The 22,065-nt window shown below is 36.7% G+C and overlaps 15 non-coding genes across 15 annotated transcripts; 8 read left to right on the forward strand and 7 right to left on the reverse strand.

The window, feature by feature from the left end:
- The first annotated feature begins 604 nt into the window (after window positions 1–604).
- On the forward strand, window positions 605–676 carry TRNAM-CAU (transfer RNA methionine (anticodon CAU)). Its single transcript has one exon. It is a non-coding gene; the product is annotated as a tRNA-Met (tRNA).
- A 1,095-nt stretch (window positions 677–1,771) lies between these two features.
- Window positions 1,772–1,843, forward strand: TRNAM-CAU (transfer RNA methionine (anticodon CAU)). The gene has a single exon. It is a non-coding gene; the product is annotated as a tRNA-Met (tRNA).
- Window positions 1,844–6,179: 4,336 nt separating this feature from the next.
- TRNAN-GUU (transfer RNA asparagine (anticodon GUU)) lies at window positions 6,180–6,253 on the reverse strand. The gene has a single exon. It is a non-coding gene; the product is annotated as a tRNA-Asn (tRNA).
- Window positions 6,254–6,439: 186 nt separating this feature from the next.
- TRNAM-CAU (transfer RNA methionine (anticodon CAU)) lies at window positions 6,440–6,511 on the forward strand. The gene has a single exon. It is a non-coding gene; the product is annotated as a tRNA-Met (tRNA).
- An 835-nt stretch (window positions 6,512–7,346) lies between these two features.
- TRNAN-GUU (transfer RNA asparagine (anticodon GUU)) lies at window positions 7,347–7,420 on the reverse strand. Its single transcript has one exon. It is a non-coding gene; the product is annotated as a tRNA-Asn (tRNA).
- Window positions 7,421–7,606: 186 nt separating this feature from the next.
- On the forward strand, window positions 7,607–7,678 carry TRNAM-CAU (transfer RNA methionine (anticodon CAU)). Its single transcript has one exon. It is a non-coding gene; the product is annotated as a tRNA-Met (tRNA).
- A 2,002-nt stretch (window positions 7,679–9,680) lies between these two features.
- Window positions 9,681–9,754, reverse strand: TRNAN-GUU (transfer RNA asparagine (anticodon GUU)). Its single transcript has one exon. It is a non-coding gene; the product is annotated as a tRNA-Asn (tRNA).
- A 3,427-nt stretch (window positions 9,755–13,181) lies between these two features.
- On the reverse strand, window positions 13,182–13,255 carry TRNAN-GUU (transfer RNA asparagine (anticodon GUU)). The gene has a single exon. It is a non-coding gene; the product is annotated as a tRNA-Asn (tRNA).
- A 186-nt stretch (window positions 13,256–13,441) lies between these two features.
- TRNAM-CAU (transfer RNA methionine (anticodon CAU)) lies at window positions 13,442–13,513 on the forward strand. The gene has a single exon. It is a non-coding gene; the product is annotated as a tRNA-Met (tRNA).
- An 835-nt stretch (window positions 13,514–14,348) lies between these two features.
- Window positions 14,349–14,422, reverse strand: TRNAN-GUU (transfer RNA asparagine (anticodon GUU)). Its single transcript has one exon. It is a non-coding gene; the product is annotated as a tRNA-Asn (tRNA).
- Window positions 14,423–16,680: 2,258 nt separating this feature from the next.
- TRNAN-GUU (transfer RNA asparagine (anticodon GUU)) lies at window positions 16,681–16,754 on the reverse strand. Its single transcript has one exon. It is a non-coding gene; the product is annotated as a tRNA-Asn (tRNA).
- A 186-nt stretch (window positions 16,755–16,940) lies between these two features.
- Window positions 16,941–17,012, forward strand: TRNAM-CAU (transfer RNA methionine (anticodon CAU)). The gene has a single exon. It is a non-coding gene; the product is annotated as a tRNA-Met (tRNA).
- An 835-nt stretch (window positions 17,013–17,847) lies between these two features.
- On the reverse strand, window positions 17,848–17,921 carry TRNAN-GUU (transfer RNA asparagine (anticodon GUU)). Its single transcript has one exon. It is a non-coding gene; the product is annotated as a tRNA-Asn (tRNA).
- A 1,352-nt stretch (window positions 17,922–19,273) lies between these two features.
- TRNAM-CAU (transfer RNA methionine (anticodon CAU)) lies at window positions 19,274–19,345 on the forward strand. Its single transcript has one exon. It is a non-coding gene; the product is annotated as a tRNA-Met (tRNA).
- A 2,260-nt stretch (window positions 19,346–21,605) lies between these two features.
- On the forward strand, window positions 21,606–21,677 carry TRNAM-CAU (transfer RNA methionine (anticodon CAU)). Its single transcript has one exon. It is a non-coding gene; the product is annotated as a tRNA-Met (tRNA).
- Window positions 21,678–22,065: the final 388 nt, after the last annotated feature.

Genomic DNA, 22,065 nt, shown 5'->3' on the forward strand with positions numbered 1-22,065 from the left:
ATGAAGCAAGTTTTAATCAGTAATAGGTGAAAAACCATTCCTACAAAGGTGTTAATCAGAGACTTGGCTTTGTGGACACTTTTCAGAGAGCAAATGTGTTAGCATAAAAATAAAGCCATAAAATGGAGAGCTGATTAATCACTCAATTGGATTTCTCTGCCTGCATAATTTTTTTTCTCTGCAACCCCATGCTAAATTGTGCTTCCTGTTTTTTATAAAATGACTTAATCAAATCTGACTCTGATTGCATCAGAGAAGGCCAGGTACCCTACACTATAAGAGGTGGTTTGAAATTTTGACTTGTCTACTTAAAGATCACCAAAATTTGATCACAAGGTCAATTACGTCCCCGGGTGGGATTGAACCACCAACCTTTCGGTTAACAGCCGAATGCGCTAACTGGTTGCGCCACAGAGACAGCTTGCAAAAGCATGTACTGACAAAGGCTAAAAAGCATTCATCTAGAAAGTTTCCTAGAAAAAGGTTAAAAAGGCAATAATCTGGAGAGTTTTGCAAGATTTTTCTTCCATTGACCAACGAAGAAACACATTGGTACTTTCACATGATGAGTGAGTACTTCAGGATCTCTGACACTTACATGAGCAGCAGAGTGGCGCAGCGGAAGCGTGCTGGGCCCATAACCCAGAGGTCGGTGGATCGAAACCATCCTCTGCTATGTGCACTTATTTTTTTGTTAATTAAATTCTTCCAAAACTAGAATTGATATTTTGACTCTTTTATTTTTACTTAAAGTACAATAACTTTTAACATTTTAATTTGTTTTAATAGTATATTGACAGCATTGTTTTCTTTCAGAAATCCACTTAATTTTCTTTACCCTATTACTGAAATGGTAATTGACAAAAACAAGCTACATTGTCACCAGAAGAGCAATGCAAAATGTACAATTGATATTTCAAAATCATCTTTCCATCTTGAATTTCAATGATGCATTGGGGCAACGATTTTGTGAGAAACATCTTCACCCTTAAAGAAAGATTTTCTTAACTTCTTACCTGTGTGCTGATTAGATATCACCTGGTTTTCACATTAAACAGATTCCCACTTGAGAAAGCAGCAAGGATGCAGTGAGGTTTATGTTTCCTGGTGTCAACCTGTATTATTTCAGTGGACATTGTAATGAGGATGCATCTTGCTGCCTTTCCAATGAAGCAAGTTTTAATCAGTAATAGGTGAAAAAACATTCCTACAAAGGTGTTAATCAGAGACTTGGCTTTGTGGACACTTTTCAGAGAGCAAATGTGTTAGCATAAAAATAAAGCCATAAAATGGAGAGCTGATTAATCACTCAATTGGATTTCTCTGCCTGCATAATTTTTTTTCTCTGCAACCCCATGCTAAATTGTGCTTCCTGTTTTTTATAAAATGACTTAATCAAATCTGACTCTGATTGCATCAGAGAAGGCCAGGTACCCTACACTATAAGAGGTGGTTTGAAATTTTGACTTGTCTACTTAAAGATCACCAAAACTTGATCACAAGGTCAATTACGTCCCCGGGTGGGATTGAACCACCAACCTTTCGGTTAACAGCCGAATGCACTAACTGATTGCGCCACAGAGACAGCTTGCAAAAGCATGTACTGACAAAGGCTAAAAAGCATTCATCTAGAAAGTTTCCTAGAAAAAGGTTAAAAAGGCAATAATCTGGAGAGTTTTGCAAGATTTTTCTTCCATTGACCAACGAAGAAACACATTGGTACTTTCACATGATGAGTGAGTACTTCAGGATCTCTGACACTTACATGAGCAGCAGAGTGGCGCAGCGGAAGCGTGCTGGGCCCATAACCCAGAGGTCGGTGGATCGAAACCATCCTCTGCTATGTGCACTTATCTTTTTGTTAATTAAATTCTTCCAAAACTGGAATTGATATTTTGACTCTTTTATTTTTACTTAAAGTACAATAACTTTTAACATTTTAATTTGTTTTAATAGTATATTGACAGCATTGTATTCTTTCAGAAATCCAATTAATTTTCTTTACCCTATTACTGAAATGGTAATTGACAAAAACAAGCTACATTGTCACCAGAAGAGCAATGCAAAATGTACAATTGATATTTCAAAATCATCTTTCCATCTTGAATTTCAATGATGCATTGGGGCAACGATTTTGTGAGAAACATCTTCACCCTTAAAGAAAGATTTTCTTAACTTCTTACCTGTGTGCTGATTAGATATCACCTGGTTTTCACATTAAACAGATTCCCACTTGAGAAAGCAGCAAGGATGCAGTGAGGTTTATGTTTCCTGGTGTCAACCTGTATTATTTCAGTGGACATTGTAATGAGGATGCATCTTGCTGCCTTTCCAATGAAGCAAGTTTTAATCAGTAATAGGTGAAAAACCATTCCTACAAAGGCGTTAATCAGAGACTTGGCTTTATGGACACTTTTCAGAGAGCAAATGTGTTAGCATAAAAATAAAGCCATAAAATGGAGAGCTGATTAATCACTCAATTGGATTTCTCTGCCTGCATAATTTTTTTTCTCTGCAACCCCATGCTAAATTGTGCTTCCTGTTTTTTATAGAATGACTTAATCAAATCTGACTCTGATTGCATCAGAGAAGGCCAGGTACCCTACACTATAAGAGGTGGTTTGAAATTTTGACTTGTCTACTTAAAGATCACCAAAATTTGATCACAAGGTCAATTACGTCCCCGGGTGGGATTGAACCACCAACCTTTCGGTTAACAGCCAAATGCGCTAACCGATTGCACCACAGAGACAGCTTGCAAAAGCATGTACTGACAAAGGCTAAAAAGCATTCATCTAGAAAGTTTCCTAGAAAAAGGTTAAAAAGGCAATAATCTGGAGAGTTTTGCAAGATTTTTCTTCCATTGACCAACGAAGAAACACATTGGTACTTTCACATGATGAGTGAGTACTTCAGGATCTCTGACACTTACATGAGCAGCAGAGTGGCGCAGCGGAAGCGTGCTGGGCCTATAACCCAGAGGTCGGTGGATCGAAACCATCCTCTGCTATGTGCACTTATTTTTTTGTTAATTAAATTCTTTCAAAACTGGAATTGATATTTTGACTCTTTTATTTTTACTTAAAGTACAATAACTTTTAACATTTTAATTTGTTTTAATAGTATATTGACAGCATTGTTTTCTTTCAGAAATCCACTTAATTTTCTTTACCCTATTACTGAAATGGTAATTGACAAAAACAAGCTACATTGTCACCAGAAGAGCAATGCAAAATGTACAATTGATATTTCAAAATCATCTTTCCATCTTGAATTTCAATGATGCATTGGGGCAACGATTTTGTGAGAAACATCTTCACCCTTAAAGAAAGATTTTCTTAACTTCTTACCTGTGTGCTGATTAGATATCACCTGGTTTTCACATTAAACAGATTCCCACTTGAGAAAGCAGCAAGGATGCAGTGAGGTTTATGTTTCCTGGTGTCAACCTGTATTATTTCAGTGGACATTGTAATGAGGATGCATCTTGCTGCCTTTCCAATGAAGCAAGTTTTAATCAGTAATAGGTGAAAAAACATTCCTACAAAGGTGTTAATCAGAGACTTGGCTTTGTGGACACTTTTCAGAGAGCAAATGTGTTAGCATAAAAATAAAGCCATAAAATGGAGAGCTGATTAATCACTCAATTGGATTTCTCTGCCTGCATAATTTTTTTTCTCTGCAACCCCATGCTAAATTGTGCTTCCTGTTTTTTATAAAATGACTTAATCAAATCTGACTCTGATTGCATCAGAGAAGGCCAGGTACCCTACACTATAAGAGGTGGTTTGAAATTTTGACTTGTCTACTTAAAGATCACCAAAACTTGATCACAAGGTCAATTACGTCCCCGGGTGGGATTGAACCACCAACCTTTCGGTTAACAGCCGAATGCACTAACTGATTGCGCCACAGAGACAGCTTGCAAAAGCATGTACTGACAAAGGCTAAAAAGCATTCATCTAGAAAGTTTCCTAGAAAAAGGTTAAAAAGGCAATAATCTGGAGAGTTTTGCAAGATTTTTCTTCCATTGACCAACGAAGAAACACATTGGTACTTTCACATGATGAGTGAGTACTTCAGGATCTCTGACACTTACATGAGCAGCAGAGTGGCGCAGCGGAAGCGTGCTGGGCCCATAACCCAGAGGTCGGTGTATCGAAACCATCCTCTGCTATGTGCACTTATCTTTTTGTTAATTAAATTCTTCCAAAACTGGAATTGATATTTTGACTCTTTTATTTTTACTTAAAGTACAATAACTTTTAACATTTTAATTTGTTTTAATAGTATATTGACAGCATTGTATTCTTTCAGAAATCCAATTAATTTTCTTTACCCTATTACTGAAATGGTAATTGACAAAAACAAGCTACATTGTCACCAGAAGAGCAATGCAAAATGTACAATTGATATTTCAAAATCATCTTTCCATCTTGAATTTCAATGATGCATTGGGGCAACGATTTTGTGAGAAACATCTTCACCCTTAAAGAAAGATTTTCTTAACTTCTTACCTGTGTGCTGATTAGATATCACCTGGTTTTCACATTAAACAGATTCCCACTTGAGAAAGCAGCAAGGATGCAGTGAGGTTTATGTTTCCTGGTGTCAACCTGTATTATTTCAGTGGACATTGTAATGAGGATGCATCTTGCTGCCTTTCCAATGAAGCAAGTTTTAATCAGTAATAGGTGAAAAACCATTCCTACAAAGGCGTTAATCAGAGACTTGGCTTTATGGACACTTTTCAGAGAGCAAATGTGTTAGCATAAAAATAAAGCCATAAAATGGAGAGCTGATTAATCACTCAATTGGATTTCTCTGCCTGCATAATTTTTTTTCTCTGCAACCCCATGCTAAATTGTGCTTCCTGTTTTTTATAGAATGACTTAATCAAATCTGACTCTGATTGCATCAGAGAAGGCCAGGTACCCTACACTATAAGAGGTGGTTTGAAATTTTGACTTGTCTACTTAAAGATCACCAAAATTTGATCACAAGGTCAATTACGTCCCCAGGTGGGATTGAACCACCAACCTTTCGGTTAACAGCCGAATGCGCTCACTGATTGCGCCACAGAGACAGCTTGCAAAAGCATGTATTGACAAAGGCTAAAAAGCATTCATCGAGAAAGTTTCCTAGAAAAAGGTTAAAAAGGCAATAATCTGGAGAGTTTTGCAAGATTTTTCATCCATTGACCAACGAAGAAACACATTGGTACTTTCACATGATGAGTGAGTACTTCAGGATCTCTGACACTTACATGAGCAGCAGAGTGGCGCAGCGGAAGTGTGCTGGGCCCATAACCCAGAGGTCGGTGGATCGAAACCATCCTCTGCTATGTGCACTTATTTTTTTGTTAATTAAATTCTGCCAAAACTGGAATTAATATTTTGACTCTTTTATTTTTACTTAAAGTACAATAACTTTTAACATTTTAATTTGTTTAAATAGTATATTGACAGCATTGTTTTCTTTCAGAAATCCACTTAATTTTCTTTACCCTATTACTGAAATGGTAATTGACAAAAACAAGCTACATTGTCACCAGAAGAGCAATGCAAAATGTACAATTGATATTTCAAAATCATCTTTCCATCTTGAATTTCAATGATGCATTGGGGCAACGATTTTGTGAGAAACATCTTCACCCTTAAAGAAAGATTTTCTTAACTTCTTACCTGTGTGCTGATTAGATATCACCTGGTTTTCACATTAAACAGATTCCCACTTGAGAAAGCAGCAAGGATGCAGTGAGGTTTATGTTTCCTGGTGTCAACCTGTATTATTTCAGTGGACATTGTAATGAGGATGCATCTTGCTGCCTTTCCAATGAAGCAAGTTTTAATCAGTAATAGGTGAAAAACCATTCCTACAAAGGTGTTAATCAGAGACTTGGCTTTGTGGACACTTTTCAGAGAGCAAATGTGTTAGCATAAAAATAAAGCCATAAAATGGAGAGCTGATTAATCACTCAATTGGATTTCTCTGCCTGCATAATTTTTTTTCTCTGCAACCCCATGCTAAATTGTGCTTCCTGTTTTTTATAAAATGACTTAATCAAATCTGACTCTGATTGCATCAGAGAAGGCCAGGTACCCTACACTATAAGAGGTGGTTTGAAATTTTGACTTGTCTACTTAAAGATCACCAAAATTTGATCACAAGGTCAATTACGTCCCCGGGTGGGATTGAACCACCAACCTTTCGGTTAACAGCCGAATGCGCTAACCGATTGCGCCACAGAGACAGCTTGCAAAAGCATGTATTGACAAAGGCTAAAAAGCATTCATCTAGAAAGTTTCCTAGAAAAAGGTTAAAAAGGCAATAATCTGGAGAGTTTTGCAAGATTTTTCTTCCATTGACCAACGAAGAAACACATTGGTACTTTCACATGATGAGTGAGTACTTCAGGATCTCTGACACTTACATGAGCAGCAGAGTGGCGCAGCGGAAGCGTGCTGGGCCCATAACCCAGAGGTCGGTGGATCGAAACCATCCTCTGCTATGTGCACTTATTTTTTTGTTAATTAAATTCTTCCAAAACTGGAATTGATATTTTGACTCTTTTATTTTTACTTAAAGTACAATAACTTTTAACATTTTAATTTGTTTTAATAGTATATTGACAGCATTGTTTTCTTTCAGAAATCCACTTAATTTTCTTTACCCTATTACTGAAATGGTAATTGACAAAAACAAGCTACATTGTCACCAGAAGAGCAATGCAAAATGTACAATTGATATTTCAAAATCATCTTTCCATCTTGAATTTCAATGATGCATTGGGGCAACGATTTTGTGAGAAACATCTTCACCCTTAAAGAAAGATTTTCTTAACTTCTTACCTGTGTGCTGATTAGATATCACCTGGTTTTCACATTAAACAGATTCCCACTTGAGAAAGCAGCAAGGATGCAGTGAGGTTTATGTTTCCTGGTGTCAACCTGTATTATTTCAGTGGACATTGTAATGAGGATGCATCTTGCTGCCTTTCCAATGAAGCAAGTTTTAATCAGTAATAGGTGAAAAAACATTCCTACAAAGGTGTTAATCAGAGACTTGGCTTTGTGAACACTTTTCAGAGAGCAAATGTGTTAGCATAAAAATAAAGCCATAAAATGGAGAGCTGATTAATCACTCAATTGGATTTCTCTGCCTGCATAATTTTTTTTCTCTGCAACCCCATGCTAAATTGTGCTTCCTGTTTTTTATAAAATGACTTAATCAAATCTGACTCTGATTGCATCAGAGAAGGCCAGGTACCCTACACTATAAGAGGTGGTTTGAAATTTTGACTTGTCTACTTAAAGATCACCAAAACTTGATCACAAGGTCAATTACGTCCCCGGGTGGGATTGAACCACCAACCTTTCGGTTAACAGCCGAATGCACTAACCGATTGCGCCACAGAGACAGCTTGCAAAAGCATGTACTGACAAAGGCTAAAAAGCATTCATCTAGAAAGTTTCCTAGAAAAAGGTTAAAAAGGCAATAATCTGGAGAGTTTTGCAAGATTTTTCTTCCATTGACCAACGAAGAAACACATTGGTACTTTCACATGATGAGTGAGTACTTCAGGATCTCTGACACTTACATGAGCAGCAGAGTGGCGCAGCGGAAGCGTGCTGGGCCCATAACCCAGAGGTCGGTGGATCGAAACCATCCTCTGCTATGTGCACTTATTTTTTTGTTAATTAAATTCTTCCAAAACTGGAATTGATATTTTGACTCTTTTATTTTTACTTAAAGTACAATAACTTTTAACATTTTAATTTGTTTTAATAGTATATTGACAGCATTGTATTCTTTCAGAAATCCAATTAATTTTCTTTACCCTATTACTGAAATGGTAATTGACAAAAACAAGCTACATTGTCACCAGAAGAGCAATGCAAAATGTACAATTGATATTTCAAAATCATCTTTCCATCTTGAATTTCAATGATGCATTGGGGCAACGATTTTGTGAGAAACATCTTCACCCTTAAAGAAAGATTTTCTTAACTTCTTACCTGTGTGCTGATTAGATATCACCTGGTTTTCACATTAAACAGATTCCCACTTGAGAAAGCAGCAAGGATGCAGTGAGGTTTATGTTTCCTGGTGTCAACCTGTATTATTTCAGTGGACATTGTAATGAGGATGCATCTTGCTGCCTTTCCAATGAAGCAAGTTTTAATCAGTAATAGGTGAAAAACCATTCCTACAAAGGCGTTAATCAGAGACTTGGCTTTATGGACACTTTTCAGAGAGCAAATGTGTTAGCATAAAAATAAAGCCATAAAATGGAGAGCTGATTAATCACTCAATTGGATTTCTCTGCCTGCATAATTTTTTTTCTCTGCAACCCCATGCTAAATTGTGCTTCCTGTTTTTTATAGAATGACTTAATCAAATCTGACTCTGATTGCATCAGAGAAGGCCAGGTACCCTACACTATAAGAGGTGGTTTGAAATTTTGACTTGTCTACTTAAAGATCACCAAAATTTGATCACAAGGTCAATTACGTCCCCGGGTGGGATTGAACCACCAACCTTTCGGTTAACAGCCAAATGCGCTAACCGATTGCACCACAGAGACAGCTTGCAAAAGCATGTACTAACAAAGGCTAAAAAGCATTCATCTAGAAAGTTTCCTAGAAAAAGGTTAAAAAGGCAATAATCTGGAGAGTTTTGCAAGATTTTTCTTCCATTGACCAACGAAGAAACACATTGGTACTTTCACATGATGAGTGAGTACTTCAGGATCTCTGACACTTACATGAGCAGCAGAGTGGCGCAGCGGAAGCGTGCTGGGCCTATAACCCAGAGGTCGGTGGATCGAAACCATCCTCTGCTATGTGCGCTTATTTTTTTGTTAATTAAATTCTTCCAAAACTGGAATTGATATTTTGACTCTTTTATTTTTACTTAAAGTACAATAACTTTTAACATTTTAATTTGTTTTAATAGTATATTGACAGCATTGTTTTCTTTCAGAAATCCACTTAATTTTCTTTACCCTATTACTGAAATGGTAATTGACAAAAACAAGCTACATTGTCACCAGAAGAGCAATGCAAAATGTACAATTGATATTTCAAAATCATCTTTCCATCTTGAATTTCAATGATGCATTGGGGCAACGATTTTGTGAGAAACATCTTCACCCTTAAAGAAAGATTTTCTTAACTTCTTACCTGTGTGCTGATTAGATATCACCTGGTTTTCACATTAAACAGATTCCCACTTGAGAAAGCAGCAAGGATGCAGTGAGGTTTATGTTTCCTGGTGTCAACCTGTATTATTTCAGTGGACATTGTAATGAGGATGCATCTTGCTGCCTTTCCAATGAAGCAAGTTTTAATCAGTAATAGGTGAAAAAACATTCCTACAAAGGTGTTAATCAGAGACTTGGCTTTGTGGACACTTTTCAGAGAGCAAATGTGTTAGCATAAAAATAAAGCCATAAAATGGAGAGCTGATTAATCACTCAATTGGATTTCTCTGCCTGCATAATTTTTTTTCTCTGCAACCCCATGCTAAATTGTGCTTCCTGTTTTTTATAAAATGACTTAATCAAATCTGACTCTGATTGCATCAGAGAAGGCCAGGTACCCTACACTATAAGAGGTGGTTTGAAATTTTGACTTGTCTACTTAAAGATCACCAAAACTTGATCACAAGGTCAATTACGTCCCCGGGTGGGATTGAACCACCAACCTTTCGGTTAACAGCCGAATGCACTAACCGATTGCGCCACAGAGACAGCTTGCAAAAGCATGTACTGACAAAGGCTAAAAAGCATTCATCTAGAAAGTTTCCTAGAAAAAGGTTAAAAAGGCAATAATCTGGAGAGTTTTGCAAGATTTTTCTTCCATTGACCAACGAAGAAACACATTGGTACTTTCACATGATGAGTGAGTACTTCAGGATCTCTGACACTTACATGAGCAGCAGAGTGGCGCAGCGGAAGCATGCTGGGCCCATAACCCAGAGGTCGGTGGATCGAAACCATCCTCTGCTATGTGCACTTATTTTTTTGTTAATTAAATTCTTCCAAAACTGGAATTGATATTTTGACTCTTTTATTTTTACTTAAAGTACAATAACTTTTAACATTTTAATTTGTTTTAATAGTATATTGACAGCATTGTATTCTTTCAGAAATCCAATTAATTTTCTTTACCCTATTACTGAAATGGTAATTGACAAAAACAAGCTACATTGTCACCAGAAGAGCAATGCAAAATGTACAATTGATATTTCAAAATCATCTTTCCATCTTGAATTTCAATGATGCATTGGGGCAACGATTTTGTGAGAAACATCTTCACCCTTAAAGAAAGATTTTCTTAACTTCTTACCTGTGTGCTGATTAGATATCACCTGGTTTTCACATTAAACAGATTCCCACTTGAGAAAGCAGCAAGGATGCAGTGAGGTTTATGTTTCCTGGTGTCAACCTGTATTATTTCAGTGGACATTGTAATGAGGATGCATCTTGCTGCCTTTCCAATGAAGCAAGTTTTAATCAGTAATAGGTGAAAAACCATTCCTACAAAGGCGTTAATCAGAGACTTGGCTTTATGGACACTTTTCAGAGAGCAAATGTGTTAGCATAAAAATAAAGCCATAAAATGGAGAGCTGATTAATCACTCAATTGGATTTCTCTGCCTGCATAATTTATTTTCTCTGCAACCCCATGCTAAATTGTGCTTCCTGTTTTTTATAGAATGACTTAATCAAATCTGACTCTGATTGCATCAGAGAAGGCCAGGTACCCTACACTATAAGAGGTGGTTTGAAATTTTGACTTGTCTACTTAAAGATCACCAAAATTTGATCACAAGGTCAATTACGTCCCCGGGTGGGATTGAACCACCAACCTTTCGGTTAACAGCCAAATGCGCTAACCGATTGCACCACAGAGACAGCTTGCAAAAGCATGTACTGACAAAGGCTAAAAAGCATTCATCTAGAAAGTTTCCTAGAAAAAGGTTAAAAAGGCAATAATCTGGAGAGTTTTGCAAGATTTTTCTTCCATTGACCAACGAAGAAACACATTGGTACTTTCACATGATGAGTGAGTACTTCAGGATCTCTGACACTTACATGAGCAGCAGAGTGGCGCAGCGGAAGCGTGCTGGGCCTATAACCCAGAGGTCGGTGGATCGAAACCATCCTCTGCTATGTGCACTTATTTTTTTGTTAATTAAATTCTTCCAAAACTGGAATTGATATTTTGACTCTTTTATTTTTACTTAAAGTACAATAACTTTTAACATTTTAATTTGTTTTAATAGTATATTGACAGCATTGTTTTCTTTCAGAAATCCACTTAATTTTCTTTACCCTATTACTGAAATGGTAATTGACAAAAACAAGCTACATTGTCACCAGAAGAGCAATGCAAAATGTACAATTGATATTTCAAAATCATCTTTCCATCTTGAATTTCAATGATGCATTGGGGCAACGATTTTGTGAGAAACATCTTCACCCTTAAAGAAAGATTTTCTTAACTTCTTACCTGTGTGCTGATTAGATATCACCTGGTTTTCACATTAAACAGATTCCCACTTGAGAAAGCAGCAAGGATGCAGTGAGGTTTATGTTTCCTGGTGTCAACCTGTATTATTTCAGTGGACATTGTAATGAGGATGCATCTTGCTGCCTTTCCAATGAAGCAAGTTTTAATCAGTAATAGGTGAAAAACCATTCCTACAAAGGTGTTAATCAGAGACTTGGCTTTGTGGACACTTTTCAGAGAGCAAATGTGTTAGCATAAAAATAAAGCCATAAAATGGAGAGCTGATTAATCACTCATTTGGATTTCTCTGCCTGCATAATTTTTTTTCTCTGCAACCCCATGCTAAATTGTGCTTCCTGTTTTTTATAAAATGACTTAATCAAATCTGACTCTGATTGCATCAGAGAAGGCCAGGTACCCTACACTATAAGAGGTGGTTTGAAATTTTGACTTGTCTACTTAAAGATCACCAAAATTTGATCACAAGGTCAATTACGTCCCCAGGTGGGATTGAACCACCAACCTTTCGGTTAACAGCCGAATGCGCTCACTGATTGCGCCACAGAGACAGCTTGCAAAAGCATGTATTGACAAAGGCTAAAAAGCATTCATCGAGAAAGTTTCCTAGAAAAAGGTTAAAAAGGCAATAATCTGGAGAGTTTTGCAAGATTTTTCATCCATTGACCAACGAAGAAACACATTGGTACTTTCACATGATGAGTGAGTACTTCAGGATCTCTGACACTTACATGAGCAGCAGAGTGGCGCAGCGGAAGTGTGCTGGGCCCATAACCCAGAGGTCGGTGGATCGAAACCATCCTCTGCTATGTGCACTTATTTTTTTGTTAATTAAATTCTGCCAAAACTGGAATTAATATTTTGACTCTTTTATTTTTACTTAAAGTACAATAACTTTTAACATTTTAATTTGTTTAAATAGTATATTGACAGCATTGTTTTCTTTCAGAAATCCACTTAATTTTCTTTACCCTATTACTGAAATGGTAATTGACAAAAACAAGCTACATTGTCACCAGAAGAGCAATGCAAAATGTACAATTGATATTTCAAAATCATCTTTCCATCTTGAATTTCAATGATGCATTGGGGCAACGATTTTGTGAGAAACATCTTCACCCTTAAAGAAAGATTTTCTTAACTTCTTACCTGTGTGCTGATTAGATATCACCTGGTTTTCACATTAAACAGATTCCCACTTGAGAAAGCAGCAAGGATGCAGTGAGGTTTATGTTTCCTGGTGTCAACCTGTATTATTTCAGTGGACATTGTAATGAGGATGCATCTTGCTGCCTTTCCAATGAAGCAAGTTTTAATCAGTAATAGGTGAAAAACCATTCCTACAAAGGTGTTAATCAGAGACTTGGCTTTGTGGACACTTTTCAGAGAGCAAATGTGTTAGCATAAAAATAAAGCCATAAAATGGAGAGCTGATTAATCACTCAATTGGATTTCTCTGCCTGCATAATTTTTTTTCTCTGCAACCCCATGCTAAATTGTGCTTCCTGTTTTTTATAAAATGACTTAATCAAATCTGACTCTGATTGCATCAGAGAAGGCCAGGTACCCTACACTATAAGAGGTGGTTTGAAATTTTGACTTGTCTACTTAAAGATCACCAAAATTTGATCACAAGGTCAATTACGTCCCCGGGTGGGATTGAACCACCAACCTTTCGGTTAACAGCCGAATGCGCTAACCGATTGCGCCACAGAGACAGCTTGCAAAAGCATGTATTGACAAAGGCTAAAAAGCATTCATCTAGAAAGTTTCCTAGAAAAAGGTTAAAAAGGCAATAATCTGGAGAGTTTTGCAAGATTTTTCTTCCATTGACCAACGAAGAAACACATTGGTACTTTCACATGATGAGTGAGTACTTCAGGATCTCTGACACTTACATGAGCAGCAGAGTGGCGCAGCGGAAGCGTGCTGGGCCCATAACCCAGAGGTCGGTGGATCGAAACCATCCTCTGCTATGTGCACTTATTTTTTTGTTAATTAAATTCTTCCAAAACTGGAATTGATATTTTGACTCTTTTATTTTTACTTAAAGTACAATAACTTTTAACATTTTAATTTGTTTTAATAGTATATTGACAGCATTGTTTTCTTTCAGAAATCCACTTAATTTTCTTTACCCTATTACTGAAATGGTAATTGACAAAAACAAGCTACATTGTCACCAGAAGAGCAATGCAAAATGTACAATTGATATTTCAAAATCATCTTTCCATCTTGAATTTCAATGATGCATTGGGGCAACAATTTTGTGAGAAACATCTTCACCCTTAAAGAAAGATTTTCTTAACTTCTTACCTGTGTGCTGATTAGATATCACCTGGTTTTCACATTAAACAGATTCCCACTTGAGAAAGCAGCAAGGATGCAGTGAGGTTTATGTTTCCTGGTGTCAACCTGTATTATTTCAGTGGACATTGTAATGAGGATGCATCTTGCTGCCTTTCCAATGAAGCAAGTTTTAATCAGTAATAGGTGAAAAAACATTCCTACAAAGGTGTTAATCAGAGACTTGGCTTTGTGGACACTTTTCAGAGAGCAAATGTGTTAGCATAAAAATAAAGCCATAAAATGGAGAGCTGATTAATCACTCAATTGGATTTCTCTGCCTGCATAATTTTTTTTCTCTGCAACCCCATGCTAAATTGTGCTTCCTGTTTTTTATAAAATGACTTAATCAAATCTGACTCTGATTGCATCAGAGAAGGCCAGGTACCCTACACTATAAGAGGTGGTTTGAAATTTTGACTTGTCTACTTAAAGATCACCAAAATTTGATCACAAGGTCAATTACGTCCCCGGGTGGGATTGAACCACCAACCTTTCGGTTAACAGCCGAATGCGCTAACCGATTGCGCCACAGAGACAGCTTGCAAAAGCATGTATTGACAAAGGCTAAAAAGCATTCATCTAGAAAGTTTCCTAGAAAAAGGTTAAAAAGGCAATAATCTGGAGAGTTTTGCAAGATTTTTCTTCCATTGACCAACGAAGAAACACATTGGTACTTTCACATGATGAGTGAGTACTTCAGGATCTCTGACACTTACATGAGCAGCAGAGTGGCGCAGCGGAAGCGTGCTGGGCCCATAACCCAGAGGTCGGTGGATCGAAACCATCCTCTGTTATGTGCACTTATTTTTTTGTTAATTAAATTCTTCCAAAACTGGAATTGATATTTTGACTCTTTTATTTTTACTTAAAGTACAATAACTTTTAACATTTTAATTTGTTTTAATAGTATATTGACAGCATTGTTTTCTTTCAGAAATCCACTAAATTTTCTTTACCCTATTACTGAAATGGTAATTGACAAAAACAAGCTACATTGTCACCAGAAGAGCAATGCAAAATGTACAATTGATATTTCAAAATCATCTTTCCATCTTGAATTTCAATGATGCATTGGGGCAACGATTTTGTGAGAAACATCTTCACCCTTAAAGAAAGATTTTCTTAACTTCTTACCTGTGTGCTGATTAGATATCACCTGGTTTTCACATTAAACAGATTCCCACTTGAGAAAGCAGCAAGGATGCAGTGAGGTTTATGTTTCCTGGTGTCAACCTGTATTATTTCAGTGGACATTGTAATGAGGATGCATCTTGCTGCCTTTCCAATGAAGCAAGTTTTAATCAGTAATAGGTGAAAAACCATTCCTACAAAGGTGTTAATCAGAGACTTGGCTTTGTGGACACTTTTCAGAGAGCAAATGTGTTAGCATAAAAATAAAGCCATAAAATGGAGAGCTGATTAATCACTCAATTGGATTTCTCTGCCTGCATAATTTTTTTTCTCTGCAACCCCATGCTAAATTGTGCTTCCTGTTTTTTATAAAATGACTTAATCAAATCTGACTCTGATTGCATCAGAGAAGGCCAGGTACCCTACACTATAAGAGGTGGTTTGAAATTTTGACTTGTCTACTTAAAGATCACCAAAATTTGATCACAAGGTCAATTACGTCCCCGGGTGGGATTGAACCACCAACCTTTCGGTTAACAGCCAAATGCGCTAACTGATTTCGCCACAGAGACAGCTTGCAAAAGCATGTACTGACAAAGGCTAAAAAGCATTCATCTAGAAAGTTTCCTAGAAAAAGGTTAAAAAGGCAATAATCTGGAGAGTTTTGCAAGATTTTTCTTCCATTGACCAACGAAGAAACACATTGGTACTTTCACATGATGAGTGAGTACTTCAGGATCTCTGACACTTACATGAGCAGCAGAGTGGTGTAGCAGAAGTGTGCTGGGCCCATAACCCAGAGGTCGGTGGATCGAAACCATCCTCTGCTATGTGCACTTATTTTTTTGTTAATTAAATTCTGCCAAAACTGGAATTAATATTTTGACTCTTATTTTTACTTAAAGTACAATAACTTTTAACATTTTAATTTGTTTTAATAGTATATTGACAGCATTGTTTTCTTTCAGAAATCCACTTAATTTTCTTTACCCTATTACTGAAATGGTAATTGACAAAAACAAGCTACATTGTCACCAGAAGAGCAATGCAAAATGTACAATTGATATTTCAAAATCATCTTTCCATCTTGAATTTCAATGATGCATTGGGGCAACGATTTTGTGAGAAACATCTTCACCCTTAAAGAAAGATTTTCTTAACTTCTTACCTGTGTGCTGATTAGATATCACCTGGTTTTCACATTAAACAGATTCCCACTTGAGAAAGCAGCAAGGATGCAGTGAGGTTTATGTTTCCTGGTGTCAACCTGTATTATTTCAGTGGACATTGTAATGAGGATGCATCTTGCTGCCTTTCCAATGAAGCAAGTTTTAATCAGTAATAGGTGAAAAACCATTCCTACAAAGGTGTTAATCAGAGACTTGGCTTTGTGGACACTTTTCAGAGAGCAAATGTGTTAGCATAAAAATAAAGCCATAAAATGGAGAGCTGATTAATCACTCAATTGGATTTCTCTGCCTGCATAATTTTTTTTCTCTGCAACCCCATGCTAAATTGTGCTTCCTGTTTTTTATAAAATGACTTAATCAAATCTGACTCTGATTGCATCAGAGAAGGCCAGGTACCCTACACTATAAGAGGTGGTTTGAAATTTTGACTTGTCTACTTAAAGATCACCAAAATTTGATCACAAGGTCAATTACGTCCCCGGGTGGGATTGAACCACCAACCTTTCGGTTAACAGCCGAATGCGCTAACCGATTGCGCCACAGAGACAGCTTGCAAAAGCATGTATTGACAAAGGCTAAAAAGCATTCATCTAGAAAGTTTCCTAGAAAAAGGTTAAAAAGGCAATAATCTGGAGAGTTTTGCAAGATTTTTCTTCCATTGACCAACGAAGAAACACATTGGTACTTTCACATGATGAGTGAGTACTTCAGGATCTCTGACACTTACATGAGCAGCAGAGTGGCGCAGCGGAAGCGTGCTGGGCCCATAACCCAGAGGTCGGTGGATCGAAACCATCCTCTGCTATGTGCACTTATTTTTTTGTTAATTAAATTCTTCCAAAACTGGAATTGATATTTTGACTCTTTTATTTTTACTTAAAGTACAATAACTTTTAACATTTTAATTTGTTTTAATAGTATATTGACAGCATTGTTTTCTTTCAGAAATCCACTTAATTTTCTTTACCCTATTACTGAAATGGTAATTGACAAAAACAAGCTACATTGTCACCAGAAGAGCAATGCAAAATGTACAATTGATATTTCAAAATCATCTTTCCATCTTGAATTTCAATGATGCATTGGGGCAACAATTTTGTGAGAAACATCTTCACCCTTAAAGAAAGATTTTCTTAACTTCTTACCTGTGTGCTGATTAGATATCACCTGGTTTTCACATTAAACAGATTCCCACTTGAGAAAGCAGCAAGGATGCAGTGAGGTTTATGTTTCCTGGTGTCAACCTGTATTATTTCAGTGGACATTGTAATGAGGATGCATCTTGCTGCCTTTCCAATGAAGCAAGTTTTAATCAGTAATAGGTGAAAAAACATTCCTACAAAGGTGTTAATCAGAGACTTGGCTTTGTGGACACTTTTCAGAGAGCAAATGTGTTAGCATAAAAATAAAGCCATAAAATGGAGAGCTGATTAATCACTCAATTGGATTTCTCTGCCTGCATAATTTTTTTTCTCTGCAACCCCATGCTAAATTGTGCTTCCTGTTTTTTATAAAATGACTTAATCAAATCTGACTCTGATTGCATCAGAGAAGGCCAGGTACCCTACACTATAAGAGGTGGTTTGAAATTTTGACTTGTCTACTTAAAGATCACCAAAATTTGATCACAAGGTCAATTACGTCCCCGGGTGGGATTGAACCACCAACCTTTCGGTTAACAGCCGAATGCGCTAACCGATTGCGCCACAGAGACAGCTTGCAAAAGCATGTATTGACAAAGGCTAAAAAGCATTCATCTAGAAAGTTTCCTAGAAAAAGGTTAAAAAGGCAATAATCTGGAGAGTTTTGCAAGATTTTTCTTCCATTGACCAACGAAGAAACACATTGGTACTTTCACATGATGAGTGAGTACTTCAGGATCTCTGACACTTACATGAGCAGCAGAGTGGCGCAGCGGAAGCGTGCTGGGCCCATAACCCAGAGGTCGGTGGATCGAAACCATCCTCTGTTATGTGCACTTATTTTTTTGTTAATTAAATTCTTCCAAAACTGGAATTGATATTTTGACTCTTTTATTTTTACTTAAAGTACAATAACTTTTAACATTTTAATTTGTTTTAATAGTATATTGACAGCATTGTTTTCTTTCAGAAATCCACTAAATTTTCTTTACCCTATTACTGAAATGGTAATTGACAAAAACAAGCTACATTGTCACCAGAAGAGCAATGCAAAATGTACAATTGATATTTCAAAATCATCTTTCCATCTTGAATTTCAATGATGCATTGGGGCAACGATTTTGTGAGAAACATCTTCACCCTTAAAGAAAGATTTTCTTAACTTCTTACCTGTGTGCTGATTAGATATCACCTGGTTTTCACATTAAACAGATTCCCACTTGAGAAAGCAGCAAGGATGCAGTGAGGTTTATGTTTCCTGGTGTCAACCTGTATTATTTCAGTGGACATTGTAATGAGGATGCATCTTGCTGCCTTTCCAATGAAGCAAGTTTTAATCAGTAATAGGTGAAAAAACATTCCTACAAAGGTGTTAATCAGAGACTTGGCTTTGTGGACACTTTTCAGAGAGCAAATGTGTTAGCATAAAAATAAAGCCATAAAATGGAGAGCTGATTAATCACTCAATTGGATTTCTCTGCCTGCATAATTTTTTTTCTCTGCAAGCCCATGCTAAATTGTTCTTCCTGTTTTTATAAAATGACTTAATCAAATCTGACTCTGATTGCATCAGAGAAGGCCAGGTACCCTACACTATAAGAGGTGGTTTGAAATTTTGACTTGTCTACTTAAAGATCAGCAAAATTTGATCACAAGGTCAATTACGTCCCCGAGTGATATTGAACCACCAGCCTTTCGGTTAACAGCCGAATGCGCTAACCGATTGCACCACAGATACAACTTGCAAAATCATGTACTAACAAAGGCTAAAAAGCATTCATCTAGAAAGTTTCCTAGAAAAAGGTTAAAAAGGCAATAATCTGGAGAGTTTTGCAAGATTTTTCTTCCATTGACCAACGAAGAAACACATTGGTACTTTCACATGATGAGTAAGTACTTCAGGATCTCTGGCACTTACATGAGCAGCAGAGTGGCGCAGCGGAAGCGTGCTGGGCCCATAACCCAGAGGTCGGTGGATCGAAACCATCCTCTGCTATGTGCACTTATTTTTTTGTTAATTAAATTCTTCCAAAACTGGAATTGATATTTTGACTCTTTTATTTTTACTTAAAGTACAATAACTTTTAACATTTTAATTTGTTTTAATAGTATATTGACAGCATTGTTTTCTTTCAGAAATCCACTTAATTTTTTTTACCCTATTACTGAAATGGTAATTGACAAAAACAAGCTACATTGTCACCAGAAGAGCAATGCAAAATGTACAATTGATATTTCAAAATCATCTTTCCATCTTGAATTTCAATGATGCATTGGGGCAACGATTTTGTGAGAAACATCTTCACCCTTAAAGAAAGATTTTCTTAACTTCTTACCTGTGTGCTGATTAGATATCACCTGGTTTTCACATTAAACAGATTCCCACTTGAGAAAGCAGCAAGGATGCAGTGAGGTTTATGTTTCCTGGTGTCAACCTGTATTATTTCAGTGGACATTGTAATGAGGATGCATCTTGCTGCCTTTCCAATGAAGCAAGTTTTAATCAGTAATAGGTGAAAAACCATTCCTACAAAGGTGTTAATCAGAGACTTGGCTTTGTGGACACTTTTCAGAGAGCAAATGTGTTAGCATAAAAATAAAGCCATAAAATGGAGAGCTGATTAATCACTCAATTGGATTTCTCTGCCTGCATAATTTTTTTTCTCTGCAACCCCATGCTAAATTGTGCTTCCTGTTTTTTATAAAATGACTTAATCAAATCTGACTCTGATTGCATCAGAGAAGGCCAGGTACCCTACACTATAAGAGGTGGTTTGAAATTTTGACTTGTCTACTTAAAGATCACCAAAATTTGATCACAAGGTCAATTACGTCCCCGGGTGGGATTGAACCACCAACCTTTCGGTTAACAGCCAAATGCGCTAACTGATTTCGCCACAGAGACAGCTTGCAAAAGCATGTACTGACAAAGGCTAAAAAGCATTCATCTAGAAAGTTTCCTAGAAAAAGGTTAAAAAGGCAATAATCTGGAGAGTTTTGCAAGATTTTTCTTCCATTGACCAACGAAGAAACACATTGGTACTTTCACATGATGAGTGAGTACTTCAGGATCTCTGACACTTACATGAGCAGCAGAGTGGTGTAGCAGAAGTGTGCTGGGCCCATAACCCAGAGGTCGGTGGATCGAAACCATCCTCTGCTATGTGCACTTATTTTTTTGTTAATTAAATTCTGCCAAAACTGGAATTAATATTTTGACTCTTATTTTTACTTAAAGTACAATAACTTTTAACATTTTAATTTGTTTTAATAGTATATTGACAGCATTGTTTTCTTTCAGAAATCCACTTAATTTTCTTTACCCTATTACTGAAATGGTAATTGACAAAAACAAGCTACATTGTCACCAGAAGAGCAATGCAAAATGTACAATTGATATTTCAAAATCATCTTTCCATCTTGAATTTCAATGATGCATTGGGGCAACGATTTTGTGAGAAACATCTTCACCCTTAAAGAAAGATTTTCTTAACTTCTTACCTGTGTGCTGATTAGATATCACCTGGTTTTCACATTAAACAGATTCCCACTTGAGAAAGCAGCAAGGATGCAGTGAGGTTTATGTTTCCTGGTGTCAACCTGTATTATTTCAGTGGACATTGTAATGAGGATGCATCTTGCTGCCTTTCCAATGAAGCAAGTTTTAATCAGTAATAGGTGAAAAAACATTCCTACAAAGGTGTTAATCAGAGACTTGGCTTTGTGGACACTTTTCAGAGAGCAAATGTGTTAGCATAAAAATAAAGCCATAAAATGGAGAGCTGATTAATCACTCAATTGGATTTCTCTGCCTGCATAATTTTTTTTCTCTGCAACCCCATGCTAAATTGTGCTTCCTGTTTTTTATAAAATGACTTAATCAAATCTGACTCTGATTGCATCAGAGAAGGCCAGGTACCCTACACTATAAGAGGTGGTTTGAAATTTTGACTTGTCTACTTAAAGATCAGCAAAATTTGATCACAAGGTCAATTACGTCCCCGAGTGATATTGAACCACCAGCCTTTCGGTTAACAGCCGAATGCGCTAACCGATTGCACCACAGATACAACTTGCAAAATCATGTACTAACAAAGGCTAAAAAGCATTCATCTAGAAAGTTTCCTAGAAAAAGGTTAAAAAGGCCATAATCTGGAGAGTTTTGCAAGATTTTTCTTCCATTGACCAACGAAGAAACACATTGGTACTTTCACATGATGAGTAAGTACTTCAGGATCTCTGGCACTTACATGAGCAGCAGAGTGGCGCAGCGGAAGCGTGCTGGGCCCATAACCCAGAGGTCGGTGGATCGAAACCATCCTCTGCTATGTGCACTTATTTTTTTGTTAATTAAATTCTTCCAAAACTGGAATTGATATTTTGACTCTTTTATTTTTACTTAAAGTACAATAACTTTTAACATTTTAATTTGTTTTAATAGTATATTGACAGCATTGTTTTCTTTCAGAAATCCACTTAATTTTCTTTACCCTATTACTGAAATGGTAATTGACAAAAACAATCTACATTGTCACCAGAAGAGCAATGCAAAATGTACAATTGATATTTCAAAATCATCTTTCCATCTTGAATTTCAATGATGCATTGGGGCAACGATTTTGTGAGAAACATCTTCACCCTTAAAGAAAGATATTCTTAACTTCTTACCTGTGTGCTGATTAGATATCACCTGGTTTTCACATTAAACAGATTCCC

Source organism: Pseudophryne corroboree, chromosome 4 (assembly GCF_028390025.1).
Source record: "Pseudophryne corroboree isolate aPseCor3 chromosome 4, aPseCor3.hap2, whole genome shotgun sequence".
NCBI lineage: Eukaryota > Metazoa > Chordata > Amphibia > Anura > Myobatrachidae > Pseudophryne > Pseudophryne corroboree.